Source organism: Nelumbo nucifera, chromosome 1 (genome assembly GCF_055504915.1).
Source record: "Nelumbo nucifera cultivar China Antique chromosome 1, China Antique-T2T, whole genome shotgun sequence".
NCBI classification, from domain to species: domain Eukaryota; kingdom Viridiplantae; phylum Streptophyta; class Magnoliopsida; order Proteales; family Nelumbonaceae; genus Nelumbo; species Nelumbo nucifera.
This window is the reverse complement of record NC_142649.1, coordinates 206941159-206956749: the sequence shown is the minus strand read 5'-3', so window position 1 is coordinate 206956749 and position 15591 is coordinate 206941159. Positions and strand designations below refer to the sequence as shown.

Here is a 15591-nt window from a genome sequence, read left to right as displayed (position 1 = left end):
CGCCGACTGACACAGGGCCGACCTGACAACCTGGCCCAGGCGCCAACCTGGCCGCCTAACACAAGTGCCAGCCTGACAACCTCGAGGAGTTCATCACCGTACCCCGGTTCTGACAGGATATGACGTCTTACCATTTGAAGGCTTTTCACCCACCTAACCCGCGAGGGCACCACTATATAAGGACTCCGACCCCCAAAGCCAAAGAGGGGGAAAAAAGGATGGTAACCCCCGCTCTCTAGCTCTCTCATTTCTCTCCAAGCCCTCTGTAATCAGAATGCTAACTTAGGCATCGGAGAGTCCCCGCCGGGAAAATACCCCTGGGTCCTCTGATTCAGTTCTCGCAGGTCCCTCAGCTCCCGCCGCCTACAAAGGAGAGAAAATCACCTCATGCGGAGAGTAGTCGGGTTGCGCTGCACCAGGGAGCTCCACCATCCTCTGAGTTGCAGGCCGCCTAGGAGCAAGTCAAGTGACGAGTCCACCAGGCAGTTCACCATCAGGCAGTTCGCCATCAAGCAGTTCGCCACCAGGGAGTTCACCACTAGGGAGTTCACCACCAGGCAGTTCGCCCCCAGGCAGTTCGCCACCAGGCAGTTCGCCCCCAGGCAGTTCGCCACCAGGGAGTTTGCCACCAGGCAGTTTGCCCCAAGGCAATTCGCCCCCAGGTAGTTCGCCACCAGGGAGTTTGCCACTAGGCAATTCGCCCCCAGGCAGTTCGCCACCAGGCAGTTCGCCCCCAAGCAGTTCCCCACCAGGGAGCACCACCAGGCAGTTCGCCACCAGGCAATTCGCCACCTGGCAGTTCGTCACCAAGTAGCTCTCCACCAAGGAGCTCGCCACCGGGTAGTTCGCCACCAAGCAGTTCTCCCCCAGGGAGTTCGCCACCAAGTAGCCCGTCACCAAGGCACGTCACCACCGGGTCAAACAACGAGGTACTTCGCCAAAAAATTTATACATCACAAAAAATGGTACGTGACAAAAAACGGTTACATCACTTATTAAATCGGATTTGGACAATCTATTATAACTATTGGATTGAGCCAATCCAAAATAAATTGGTTCATATTTTTATTGATTTGAATTTGACTTAAAACAAATTTCCAACAATCCAATCATGAGGTCAAACTCTTGCCCAATGTGAAATCAATCAAAACTGAAAATAGCATAAAATCACTTTTATGAGAGTACTTTTACGAAAACATTTTTATAAAAACACTTTTATGAAAAGTATTGTTCGAAAGCACTTTTATAAAAATACTTTTACAAAAGTACTTTTATAAAAGTACTTTTACAAAAGAACTTTTAGAAAATCATTTTTATGAAAGAACTTTTACGAAAGCACTTTTACAAAAGTACTTTTATAAAAACACTTCTATGAAAGTATTTTTATAAAAGAACTTTTACAAAAGCACTTCTACAAAAGTACTTTTGTAAAAGTCTATGGAAGTACTTTTCGAAAAGTGCTTTTACAAAAGTACTTTTGTAAAAGTCTATGGAAGTACTTTTTTGAAGTACTTTTATAAAAACACTTCTACGAAAGTACTTTTATTAAAGCACTTTTATGAAAGTACCTTTATAAAAGTACTTTTACAAAAGCACTTCTACAAAAGTACTTGATAAGTTTATGGAAGTACTTTTCAAAAAGTGCTTTTAAAAAAGTATTTTTACAAAGGCACTTTTCTAAAATACTTTCAATAAAGTGCTTTTGTAAAAGCACTTTTACGAAAATATTTTTATCAAAGTACTTTTGCAAAAGTGCTTTTTCAATGCTAAAAGTGCTTTTATATAATTTTTGATATTTTATTCGGTTTGGATTGGATCCAATCCAATCCATTTACATTTTAATGGATTGGATTGGATTTGGCTTGTATTGAATTTGGACTGGATTGGGTCCAATCCATGTATAAGTGGACTCACATTAGACTGGATTGGGTTAGACCAAATCCGTCCAATTGACACCTCTACACAGAACCTGTCCACTGCTATGATGATTTGTCAAACTCAACCTGTAAAAGGGCCATGGCAAGCCATAAAATGAGGAAGTTTTGTGCCTTCAAGGTGAGCCTCAAATGATCTATCACAGTCACCCTGAGGCAAAGCTTTTAACAAAATTTAATCAACATTTGCGGACAAAATTCATATATATAGACATTGCGGACAAAATAAAATTAAAATAAAAGGTCAAAACCCGTTGAATGGGTCAAATGGGTTGATAGATCGACAGTCGAAGTTAGCAGACCGCTAACCAATTCAACGGTTTTGGGCCAGGGATTGGGTTTGGGGTAAAACAGACCTAGTTGCCTGAACAGTTCCCAGACTGAACAGTTCGGGTCAACGGCGGTTCGAAAATATTGAATAAAATTAATCTGTAGTATTAGTCGAAGAGCAATAATTTTTTATTTACATCAATTTAGAATTTGAATTATATTTGTTGGCTTACATTAATTTACGATTTCTTCCATTATATTTTTTTTGGAACAAATGATGTAAACTTAGGTGGCATTTGATAAATCTGAAATTTGAAAAGTTAAAAAGATATTAAAAATGTTTGAGGGTCCGTTTGGTTTGTAGGAATAGGGGTCTGGAATCGGAATCGGAATGGGCTATTCCGATTCCAACCCTTTGGTTGGGCAGAATCGGAATCCCATTCCCATTCTTGCTGGAATGGCATTCCCCCATTTGAGGGAATGGCCACTCTCTGCCCCTCTCTTGGGAATGAAATCCTATTCTTGTTAATTTTAATTCTCATTCCCATTCCTGTCTGAACCAAACAGATTATGGGAATGGACCATTCCGATTCCAATTCTGAAGGATTTCGATGCCAATTCCGGAGGATTTTGATTCTGATTCCGACCATGAACCAAACGGACCATGAAATCTTAAAAGAGACATAGTAGTTTTTTGAATTTTTAGAGGTTTTGAATAAAGAAGGTTGTTTGTGTTGGATCAAACCTTCAGCATCTGAAATTCACTAATTTTACTATTTTACCCATAAATTAGACTATTCAATAATTTTGAGTTCAACTTGTACTATTTCATAAAAATAATTTATTAAATTCAAAATAATATTGAAAAATAACAATAAATTATAAAAATAAAAAAATAATTTATTAAAATAAGAAAAAATTGAAAATACATATAAATTTATAAATTAAAAATAAATTATTAAAAGTTAAAATAATAATGAAAATAGTAATAAAGTCCATAAAGCAATAAAAATATTTAATAATTAGAAAAATGATGTCTTAAAGAAGAAGAAGATGAAAAACAGTGGACAAAAGTTGTTCGTGGATGGCGAAGGAGTTGCATCAGAGGAGTCACTTGCTTAAGACACTTGTCGTTGCTGGTTCACCGGAGTCACTTGCAGCGGAGGAGTCGTCGTCGCTGGTTCACCGGAGGAGTCACTTGCCGCCACTATCGAGAGTTGTATTGGCGATTGAAAATGAAAAAAACAATGGACGGAAGCCACGAGACCATAGAGGAAGAAGAAGAAGAAAGACAAGAGAGAGAGAGAGAGAGAAGGTCGGAACTCACCGAGTTTTAAGGGTATTTTTGACTTTTTGGCCAGGTTTGAAAAGCATTCAGCGCCTGGCCTAGGTCTTATTATTTTAGATCTAAAAACAATTTTCACATTCAAATTCAGATACACTTCCAAACACCTCTAACGTCTGAAAAGTAACATTTTCACACTTTAGAGGTTTGAAAAGTATTATCAAATGCCACCTTACATTTCATTTTAATCCCTTGATCCCTCCTATCATCATATTGGACATCAAGTTTTTTTTTTATGCATCACTTGGAGCTCCACTAGTATATTTTATTTTATACTTAATATTATAAAATTATAATTCCATCGGTGTGAGCTTGTATGGACTCATCACTCATATGTAAAAATATAGATAGTTTTAAATTTTTAAGATGCATATAAAATTAAAAAATCCCAAATTTTTAAACCATATCTTATAAAAAAAATTAAACTATTTGTATATAATATATTTTTCCTTAATTATTCATGTATTTATCCATATCTTTCGAAAAATTGTATTCGTGACCTTTCCAAAAATACATCAATATGTGAATAATACGAGTACTATACATGAATTTGCTAATAAACCATAAGTAAGACAAGGCTTAGGTGGCATTCAGTAAATTCAAAGTCTGAAAAGTAAGAGAGAGAGATTTAAAAAAGCTCTAAAAATAATTTGTGTAAAATTTATCCAAATACAAATAAAGTTTCTGTACATATCACATAAACGTTCTTTATCACTATTTTACTAGTTTAACATTTAGACCTTGCTTTCTGAGCTTTCTTGGGTGTACAGGAATTGGAAGGAAAACCCATATAAATAAAATATAGGCCGAAGAATTGCAAATGATTCCGTTGTCGTCCAGCGGTTAGGATATCTGGCTTTCACCCAGGAGACCCGGGTTCGATTCCCGGCAACGGAACTTCATTAGTGATTTTGTTTTCCATATTACCATATAACCATTTCATTAGACCCGGGTTCGATTCCCGGCTGCGCATACCTGAAATTTTTTATCATGAACACATCCAACGATCACAAACAGTTGATCTGTTCATGATGAAACATAAAATTTGTTGGATAGTTGTCCCGATTTATTTGAACCGTTGAAAACCCATAGTCCGTAGATTGTTCTATGCGGAGTTCGGTTTTAAGTATTAGATAATTTTATTTTCAACTATCTTCATACCGTTCCGTTGTCGTCCAGCGGTTAGGATATCTGGCTTTCACCCAGGAGACCCGGGTTCGATTCCCGGCAACGGAATTTCATTTTTCATATAATTCGTATGGTGGGTGGCCTGAGGCGTAGAGAGAGAGAAAGGTGATGATTTGTGGCTTCGAGAGTTGAGACCGAGCAGAGGGTGATCATTTTCAATTATGTAGGGGTGGTGAGGTAATTTTCTAGACCGAACTGACCTGTTGCGTTTTTAAATATAATCAAATCGATGCAACCGGTTAATCATTGTTTGGTTTTTCGATTTTTTATGCACTGAAAATTAAAAAAAAAAGGGAAGAAAACATTCCCTCTTGTAGAAGAGACTGAGCGAGAGTCATGATGGTCTCGGATAGAGTGAAGAACTAGGACTGAGAGATTGAGAGAAATGAGTGATTGAGACTAAGAGAAAAGAGGAGGACGTTGGGGAAGAAGAGAAAGAACAGAGACTGAGACAATTGGTCGCCTGGTTGGACGTCGGTGACAGTGACTCAGTCGTCTGAGGCCATTGGTGATTCGGTCGGAAGGCAGAGCACCGAAGGCCGTTGGTCATTGGAGAAGAAGAGATCTGAGACACTGGGAGCCGAGAGAGTGACAAAGAAAACTCGGAATCTCAAGAGAGGAAAAGAAAGGGAGAAACTAGAGAGGCGCGACGGAGGTAGGAGGCTTATTAGGGACGAAAAGACTGTCAGACACTGATCAGACTACCAGTTTGGTAGTGTTTGCTTGTTCGCCAGTCTGCCAGCCTTTTGAAGAGAAAGGCTGAAAGCCTGAAACAAGTTTCAGACTCAGTTCGGCAGTCTGACACTCTCAAACTGCTCTTAAACTGTCGAACATTTTTATTCGATTTTCAAAAAAATAAAAAATATAATATATATATTACTGTATATATATTGATCGGTTTGGTTAACCGTCGGTTTTTCTAAATGGTTAATCGAAACCGAACCGACCAGTTTGGTTAACTGATTTTTTTGTTTGGTTTCGATTGATTTAGTTTTTCGGGTTTTTATGCTCATCCCTTATTTTCAGCCTTGCCTTACCTGGAAATTCTAGGCTTGGGCCTAATTTTTTTAGTCCTGGTTTAAGACTTAGACTGCATATGTTTAATATTATGTATTTTATAATATATATATATATATATATACCTATCTTATTATGCTACATTATATATTTTATACAATATTTTACATTATATAGTATATAAAATAAATTCTGTACATGGACTGGGTTTTGGGATAGGCCCATTAACATTTTACGCATTCAGCTTGGGCTTCAGGATGGGCCCATAGCTCAGTCCAACCTGGCCCGTGAACAGGTTTAGAAACAAATCAAACAATTTGAGAGGGAGAAGTAAAAAAAGAAGGTGAGGGAGTGTGTGACTGTGTTTTCAAGAATAAAATAAAGGGAAAATTCCCAATAGGTACCTTGTACTTTACGTTGAGTGTCAATTTAGTACCTATACATTAAATCATGACAATCTAGTACCCGAACTTTTAATTTGTGACAATTCGGTACCCAAACTTTCAATTTGTGACAATTTGGTACCTAACGTTAGATTTCCGTTAGTTAGAAGACTCACATGCGGGTTAAAATTTTCAAAATACCAAAATTACCCTTTACCCTTCTTATTTCCCTAATCCCCTGTTGTCTTCGTTTTGGGTTGAACGAACAAAAGAGGAGAAGAGAGGCCGACGAACGAAAGAGAAGAACCCTTGTTGTCTTCATTCCTAGCACTTCCATTCCACAAAAGCAATCGCACGTAGCTTGGTTATGGATTGCGATGGTTCATAATATCTCTTCATCATTGGCATATCAGCTCTAATCCTCAATAGAGTGGACGATGCTCGAGCAACAACCTTCCTCGGCACAACGGACGTCATTTGACCCATGCTCATTACCCAACTCACTACCCACCTTCATTTCATCTCCAACCCCAGCTAACACCAGTGCATCCTTCCTTTGTCGCTTCATCGACGCAACCTTCCTATCTTTCAACCTTCTATGACAAAACCACATCTACAACTGTCGATCCATCAGCCCCAGCTTCGCCAATAGCTCCACTCGCAGAGACTCCGATGGATACGTCTCCATTGGTTCGCATCCAAACCCAATAAATCAAAACCCTAAGAAATCAAAAAACACAAACATACCAAACTAAAAAGAACCAGAAAAATTCAAAATTTTAACAAACCAACGTAGGTTTTCTTAAGAAGTTCCAATTGAGAAGTTGTCTTCATTTTGCGCTTCACCTTCTGTTCTCCCCCGCCTCCGCTACCTCCTCCTTCAGGAAGCTTTTTCTTCTCCCCTTCTGAACCGGCCTCCATTGAATAACAAGATCAACCCTGGTTGTCTCTTTGGCGTTGGCAACAAGTCGTCTTCTCCAGCAATGGCTGAGTAAATAGTGGGTGTTCCGACGACAGACAACAGGAGTTGTCCTCCAAAAACAACACTAGTTCTTGGATTCTCGGCGGCGCAATAATTTTTCGGTGTCGTGTACATCAAAATCAAGTTTGAGCAGCGGTTCCGACTTGCATTGCTCGATGGGTTATTTTAGTAATTATAATTGGTCAAAATAGCAATGAGGAGTATTTAAGAATTTTTATCTTCTAACCGACGAAATCTAATGTCGAGTACCAAATTGTTGCAAATTGAAAGTTTGGGTACTAGATTGTCGCAATTTAAAGTGCGGATACTAAATTGGCACTCGGCCTAAAGTACAGGGTACCTATCAAGAATTTTCCCTAAAATAAAACAATAAAATCAAATATTGGGGCTGAGAGGATTAACGATTACTTTTCCCTTTAAATTAGGTATTACACCAAACAGATTACCAAAACCAAATATTGGTTGTTTTGGATCTTACAACTAAAATGAGTTTTTAATCATATTTTTTTATTATTTTAGTAGTATTTTATTATTTCATGATATCGTTGTTTCAAAACACTAAATCATAACTGAAATTTTGTAAAATAAAATAAATTTACAAATATTATTGAAATTTAAATTCATAACAAAAGGAACAGGTCTATGTTGTTTTTTTTTTCTTATCTAGTAAACTTATACAATTTGTCGTTATTTTATTTTTAATTTATTCTTTATTTGTGTTATTTTAAGTTTTACACATGAGAAACTTTTTTGTCTAACCATCACGGGTTCAATGGTTTGACTGCAATCACCATATTTCCTTATTAATTTAAGCAATTCAGGTAATTTTGTTAGAGTTTTCTTCTTTGTTATATGAAGAAACTAGGGATGGATTCAAGCCGAGCCAAGCCGAATATTTGAGTATTCAAGTTCAGCTCAGAAGAAAAATGCAAGCTTCAAGCTCGATTCGAATTGAAAATATAAGCTCGAGTTTGGATCAATTGCATACATCATATGCTCGAGCTCAATTTGGCTCGAGCTCGATAAGTTAACAGTTCTCTCTTCTTGGGCACCAATTGAGTCTACACATAAAGCAAAACACTACTCCTAATCCTCCAAAGTATCAATGCTCAGTGGTGCACTCTCGAGTACCACAACTTGAATCTTTGCAATAGAATACTTCTAATGGGTACGAAGTCCTTCAGCCATTGTCGTTGGAGGTACAAAGGCTGAAACAGAAACGGTATTTGCAAATTCCAAATCTTTGTTTTTCCAACAGTCTCCATAATAATAGTTAAAATAGCATGGGTATTTACAATTTCCAAATCTTTACTAATTTTTGTATTGAATCGGGGGTGTTACCTCTGATTTCCAAATGCTCTTGTTTCCTTATGGGGCGGTATTCTTTACTCTTCATGAATGAATCCAAAGTGGTCCTTCAAGTCCCAACTATAAAAAAACCCCAAACCCAAATCATCCACAGAATCACAGAACGAGGAGAAGAAGAAGAAGAAGAAGTCTCATACCTTGAATTTCTATTAAACAACTTCCGTAGGTTGAATCTCTGTTAAACAAGTTTTGTAGTTTGAATAAAGAAAAAAGAATGAGTTTCGTCTGCCAAGTTTTGTAGCTTGAATAAAGAAGAAGAATAAGTGTCATCGTCTATTCGTGTCGTATTTACTTGTCTTCAACTGAATAAAGCACTGGAGTTTAGCTTTGGACTCTGCACTTGCAATCGTATGTGACTGTTACTATGAGAGCTGAGAGCTGAGAGGTGAGAATTTGAGAGATGAGAAGCTTGATTGAATGAGGGTTTTTTCGATTTCCCTCTATTTGGTAAATGAGACAAAACCATCCCGTAGCAGGGATGGTACGGGATGGTACATTAATTGTATATAAAGCTCATGAGCCTAACAAGCTGAATTTCAAAATGCTCGAGTTCAGCTTGATTTACACATGAATTGTATATAAAGCTCGAATTTGGCTTGAAGCTCGATTTGGACCGACCCGAGCTGAGCTTTTCACGAGCCGAACTTGAGCAACTTGTGAATAGCTCAACTTGTGTTGACCCCTAAAAGAAACTAAACTACATCCTCTTCTTCTTCCTTTTCTTCTTCATGTTTCCATTGCCTCTTTCAGGCTTTAGAATTAGAAAAGATCACCATATTGTACAACATGTTTATGGTGGGACGCAAACCATTTGGTAATAAGAAATGAGTTGAGATCTTCTGCCAACAAAACATGTTCCAACCCTTTACCAACTTATTCTAGAACCACACATCTAACTATGAGGCTAGGGCCCACCATAAAAATGGGACCCTCCATGTATGAGATGTGTAGTGTGAGATTATATTGATAGAGGGTTGGAATGTGTTTTATTGGCAGGTGATCCAGACTCCTAAGAAATATCATATTAGTACAAACAGAATCTCCTTTTAGGGCTATACATACCTCAGCCCAACCCATAATTTAACTTCTACCCTCTGTTATGATTTGTGGGTTTTGTAATGTTATAACTTTTGCAGCAAAGATCTGCTTAGGAAAAATTGAGGGTTTTTTTATGTTAGATTGAATCTCCTTATAATTAACATTCATACTCCGCTTTGTATTTTCTTTAGATTCATCTTACATGTATAAGTCTGCTACTTAGAAGATCTCCATCCATGGTTTTGGAAACTAGACCAAAAATGGAATTGTTTTGATCACCGTTTTTTAGGTCAAACAATCTGATCATCCAATCAAAACTTAGATCAGATGATTTTGGGATTCAAAACTAGATCGAACCCATGACCAGTTCCTAGGCCAATTGATCCAAACCATCCGGTCTAGTCCGGTTTTCAAAACCATGTCCCCATCTTAAGAGTGGCTAAGGCACAAAGGTTCACATTGAAAGAGTTGCATTAATATACGAGCCCAATGTTTTTGCTGCTTATTGGCTCAAAAATCAATGCGCTAAAAGAAATTTGGAGCTAATGAGTGATCAACATGTTAAGCTCTCAAACTCATTCAGAGTGAGCACTTCCATATATCTTATCATTATTCTTTTTAAACAAGTGAAATATGATTGATATTAGTAGAATGAAAACCTTATAGTCCAAGCCATGCCAGCTAAGGCATGCTCCTTGCCCTGACCCCTCGGCGGCACAATGCGGCCTCGGCTTAGTGACCTTGACAAGGATGGAGAACATGCTGAAAATGTTAAGGCTTTCACCTCCATTTCCTTCCCGCTAATGAAAGGGGCGCCGAGCCAGCTCTCAATGGCATAGCTCGGCCTCGGCTGAACTCCCTTAACTTAGTTTCCTAAGTGAATGTCTAAGAAAAAAAGCAGCATACCTCGGCCAGATGATCCATCACAATGTCTCGGACCTCCAACAGGCCCAAATTCGTCATGGCGAGACGATCCCCTTGAGGGATCATCCCGGTGACTAGAGCACATCCAACCCCTTTCTTGTTCATGGAGTCTCCCTCCTTCACATTCCATTGGGGTCAGAATGTACACTGCGTTACTAGTTGCGCATCGTCCGAGCCGTCGGATGATGCGTGAGGTCCTGAAGGGTGAGACCCCCCAGTGGCACCCTCGGCCGAGGGCCCCCTCGGCATGCTGCCGCCTTTGTCACCGCCCCCGAGTTGGTGGTTCTTACTAGTCAGCCTCTTGCCTCTTGGGGGCTGAGGCGGGTAAACTGTCCTCTTCTGACCGGACTCCCTTCGCCACCAGCATGCGCTTGTGGCCAAGGCATCCTCTCGGCTGGCGCCCCATCCCTCGGCACTTGTCTCCGCGATGGGCCCTCGCCCAGCGTCCTCTTCAATGACTTAGCCTTCTCTAGAAGCATCTCCTTGGTGTTGAGAGGCATTTCTATAAAAAGAACAACAAGTATGTTAGTACTTATGCACGGAAAGTAAACTAACGTGTTAAGCCGACAATAGGAGTTTTACTACCAAGGCGAGTCGGGCTGAGGCCAGCCAATACTAGAGTTGCCTCCTCCTCCATCAAGGGCTTGGCCCAGATCTTCCGTGACACCCGGATATGGGTAATGACCTTGGCCTCCTCGTCTTGAAGATAAGGGGATGCCCTTTTGACCACCAGGTTCAGCCTCCCCCAACCTGACCTGAACAACCAACCCTCAGGGAAAGAAGTGAAGAAGTACTTCTTCTTCTAGTTGTGCACAAACGATGGGTTGTCGACTACTCTACCGTGGCGGGCCTAGAAATAATATATTCCCGTCTCGTTGGGGTACGACCTTGGCACAAATATCCCACGAAAGATTTTCTTAGTCAGCTCGACACCTCGAGGCCGAGCCATCACCAACACAGTGATTATGGTTCTGACCCGTTGGGAGTTAGCTGGCTTAGGGTGATGTCGTACCACCTTAGAAGCTCGGGGATGAGTGGAGGAAGCGAAAACCTAAGGCTGATGAACACAAATCTCGCCCTCCTCTGGCAACCATGGCCGATCACTGGTGTCAGTGACCCTAAACCGAAAGTTCTTCAATATATGGTATTTCTTAGCAAGAGCCTTCACTTGATCTATGCTAAGAACGCTATCCAATTCAGAATGTTTAAGGCACTCCACAACTACCTCCCTGGGCCGCATACTCGGCCAGCGTCCTTGGACTGGGCTCGGGGACTTCCTCACCCTCAACCACCTCGAGCGACCCCAAGGCACCCTCGGCATCTCTCGGCCTTGTTGACCTAGCACTCCCCCGGGGAGAGTCATCGCCCCATCGGCTGCACTCAGCACCTACAGAGGCAATCCTCTCCCTCAATACGCAGATCTTGGGCCTCAAAGTAGGGCCCTCAAACTCGCTAGGGTAACTTTCGCTACTACTAGCCGAGGTGGTGTCACAAGATGAACTCGCTCCTGAGGGGTCAGGGAGGTCATAGAACTCGGGACCAAAGTTGGAATAAGACATGGCTAATGGTTGAAGTTTTTACCTAAAGGACGAAGTCTCGAAAAGTCTAGGGGTGAGCAAAGTTGAAGGTCAAGTTCTCTGAAGGTTCAAGCTCTTGAAGTCAAATGGTGAAGACTCAATCGACTAAGTGTCTTATTTAAGGGAAAATGGATGGCTCAGATCATCTCCGGTCCAACGGCAATGAAGCGACCGCCTTAACGATCTGAACCTACGCCCGACATGTGTTGTTGTCCTTAGAAAGATGAAATGACACTGAGTGAGTCTATCGGTGCACTCACTGAGTCAAACAATTCTTCCGACGATCCTAGGGCAGAAGCAAATCAACCCGGTTGACCCAACGCTCATCTTGCGTACAGGCACAACGCGACAACGCATCTCACATACGGTCACGACCCAACGCCCATTTTGGGCATGGACCTAACCAGTTGATGTTGAGACCCATAGCATGCACGGTCATCACCCGGCGCAAAGACCCATCTCCTATACGACACCAACTTGTCAATGATACCATCCGTCTCATGCACAGCCACGGCATGCCCGCTGGTCACCTGTACCTCATACGGTAACCAATAGCCGAGGCCAACACCTGGCGGCCCATGCACGGGCTCATCAGCTCAACTGCAAAGCACATAACTGGAGGGCACATGCATCTTGTACCCATACCATGCACGGCACCGAGCTCCCTGAAGCCGAGATCGATGCCTCCACACTCTCGGTCCTCCATAGCTCTCTCAAGAGGTGGAACAAGTAAAACAGTTGCCACCAAGGCAAGTCAGGGAAGCCCTCTAAAGCCAAGACCGACGCCTCTGCTCTTAAAGACAAGGCTCTCCCTAGCCAAGCCAAAGCCGAGGTCCTCGCAAATGCAAGCCACTTAGTGCCTCCCAGCAAGGATGATACACTCTCTTCGGCCGAAGTCGAGGTAACCTCACATACCTCCACCACAACCTCAAGAGTGGGGGGGGGGGGGGGGGGGGGGGGGGGGCAAATGACGTAGGTCGCATGGCAAGCCCAATTGCACGCACACACGTGGCATCCTCAGAAGGCGACGCATGGCATAGGGTAGATCGCATCCTAACTGTCCACTCGTAACTAACTCTAGGTAGGTTCAAGTATAAATAAGTGGCGTCACAATGAGGTAAGACATCTTGGCATTTATTGGTCCCACCTCTCTAGCCTCCTGATGACCTCATCTAAGCTCTCTTCACTCAAGCCTCGTCCTACCTTCCTTGTTACGCCTTTACTAATTTAACCGTTAGAGTCTTCGCCCTTGGAATAACACCTGAGGCCTCTAATATACTTCTTCCTCTACAGGTCGGACTTACAAGCCCTCAGTTCTAATAGCCCTTGGACACATCAGCCAGCCCTCATCTCAGAAATGTAATTACATTATTTCCCTTCGCCCATTCCAGGCAACAACAAAATCGATCTTCTTCAATCAAAAACAACACCTACGAACACCAACCCGTACATTTCTAAACCCTCAACGCAAGCATCAAAAGAAGCTTCAAGGAATACAAAAAGTTATAATACTACAACCGATCTTCCAACATTAGTGCAATCAAACCCACAAAAGGAAAATACAAATTGAAAACCTCATAAACCCAGCTCAAACCTAGTGAAAACTACTTTATGCCAAAAATAAAAGAGATCTAATCAAACTGGATTTCTCCCACAAAACCCGAAGCTCAAAATTCTATCTTTACATCGAAAACCAAAGACCGTTGTGGGCCTTGTGGCTACTAAAGACCGTTGCCCAATAACCCTGTTTAGTTGCGTTGCCGTTTATCTGTAAAACGTTTTATACTATTTTACTCTTGAAAATCAGGACAAAACGTTTATTTATTGATTTTTTTTTGACAGCTAAGCACTAGTAGGTGTGATCAGAGAGTTGGGATCTCCAACAAAACACGTTCCAACCCTCTACCAACTTGATCTATCTCATGTAACACTAACAGATTATGTTGGTATGCTGTTGGGATGTATTTTGTTGGCAGGTGATCATTACGTGGCACATAGCCACATAAGCTAAACAGTAAAACAACGAAAAGAAACGTTTTTAACTATTGTTGCAAACTCAAATTAACAGTATTTCAGGAAAATGCCTATGTGGGCTGAAATGACACCGATTTTCCGATAAACGGCAACCAAACTCCCAGGTGGAAGTGGAATGCCAGAACATATTGATTATTGAATGAGCCGTTTACGCGCTTTCCGAATTGCAAAACAAGTAGAAGTTGTTATAATTACGATTTCTATTCCCATTCCAATATGGATATATACATAATTACGATCCTTCTCTAGATACATAGTAGACACTGCCGCTGCCGTCGTTCCAATTCATACAATTAAATCTTATTCAGTTTCTGTGTTCATAATAATCATCAATCATGGTTTTGATTCAACTGGCCGATCCACCAGTAATTTATCTTTCACCATCAGGAGATACGACGGAAACTCCGGTGGTCAGAGAAAGACCGGAGGTGTTCTTCAAGTTTTTCATTGTACAGGAATTTCTGAAGCTTGTTCCCACGGATGCGGGTGAATTCGAGGGCTTATGCCATACTTTAGAACCTGCGTATGAAGAGCTGTCTGTCAAGTTTGAAGATTTCGGATGCCAACAAACGATGGACTCACTTGTTCTGGAAAAGCTCCGTTCCATAAACAATCTGCACACACAGACATGCGAGTCTCTCCTTAAAGATATCTCCAGCTTTGGTTGTGATCATATGCCGAGCATTTGGCAGATGAAGGCAAAGAGGGTGGATTTTATTGTACGTATAATGGTGGCGACGATAGAAGTCTGTGATGAAGAAGAGGGTTCTCCTGTTATGAGAGAGTTAATACAACGATTTCAACAGGTGGGCTTAACTGATCTGTTTGAAGAGATAGAGGCATACGATGATGATGATGCATTTGAAGAGGTAGGACATCGCATGACACCGGCATCAAGCGTTTCAATCAAAGCACTGAAGAGAAAGAGGTTTGATATCGAAAGCGATTTGGTTAAAACCTGCACAATTTGTCTGGAGGACTTCTTGGAAGAGATGGAGGTTGTGAAGTTACCTTGCTCTCATGTCTTCCACAAGGAGTGTATCGTTCATTGGTTGAAGCAGAGCCATTTGTGCCCTTTATGCCGCTTTCAAATGCCTGTGGACTCGACATCACCAACTGATTCTAGGTTAATATTCTTTTTCTTTCTACTTTCTTTCTTTCTTTCTTTACTTCTCTTCAAAATTTCTCTTGGTTCGTAGAAGTCAATCAGAAAAAGCTCTTTCTTCTTTAGTTGTGGAATTTCCTTCACATGTATGCACCATGCACAACACAAGACATCTGTAGACTGTAGTCTGTGCTCTCTGTAGAGTATAGTATTAACGAATGAACGTGGAAATTGAACTATTGAAGGTTTGAAGGTTAGAGTTAGACATGACGAGTTTGCTTAATTTGGGTCCTTCGTATCTGAGCGTTTCCTCATACACACCACTTGGGTGATCCCACATCAAATTAAGGGTGGTCTACTTGTCCTCTCATCAAATTTGGACTCAAATCTAATTTTTCAAATTTTAAATTTGACGAGGATATGACT

At 41.0% G+C, this 15591-nt stretch overlaps 2 non-coding genes across 2 annotated transcripts; both read left to right on the top strand.

The window, feature by feature from the left end:
* The first annotated feature begins 4374 nt into the window (after positions 1-4374).
* TRNAE-UUC (transfer RNA glutamic acid (anticodon UUC)) lies at positions 4375-4446 on the top strand. The gene has a single exon. It is a non-coding gene; the product is annotated as a tRNA-Glu (tRNA).
* A 267-nt stretch (positions 4447-4713) lies between these two features.
* Positions 4714-4785, top strand: TRNAE-UUC (transfer RNA glutamic acid (anticodon UUC)). The gene has a single exon. It is a non-coding gene; the product is annotated as a tRNA-Glu (tRNA).
* The last annotated feature ends 10806 nt before the right edge of the window (positions 4786-15591 follow it).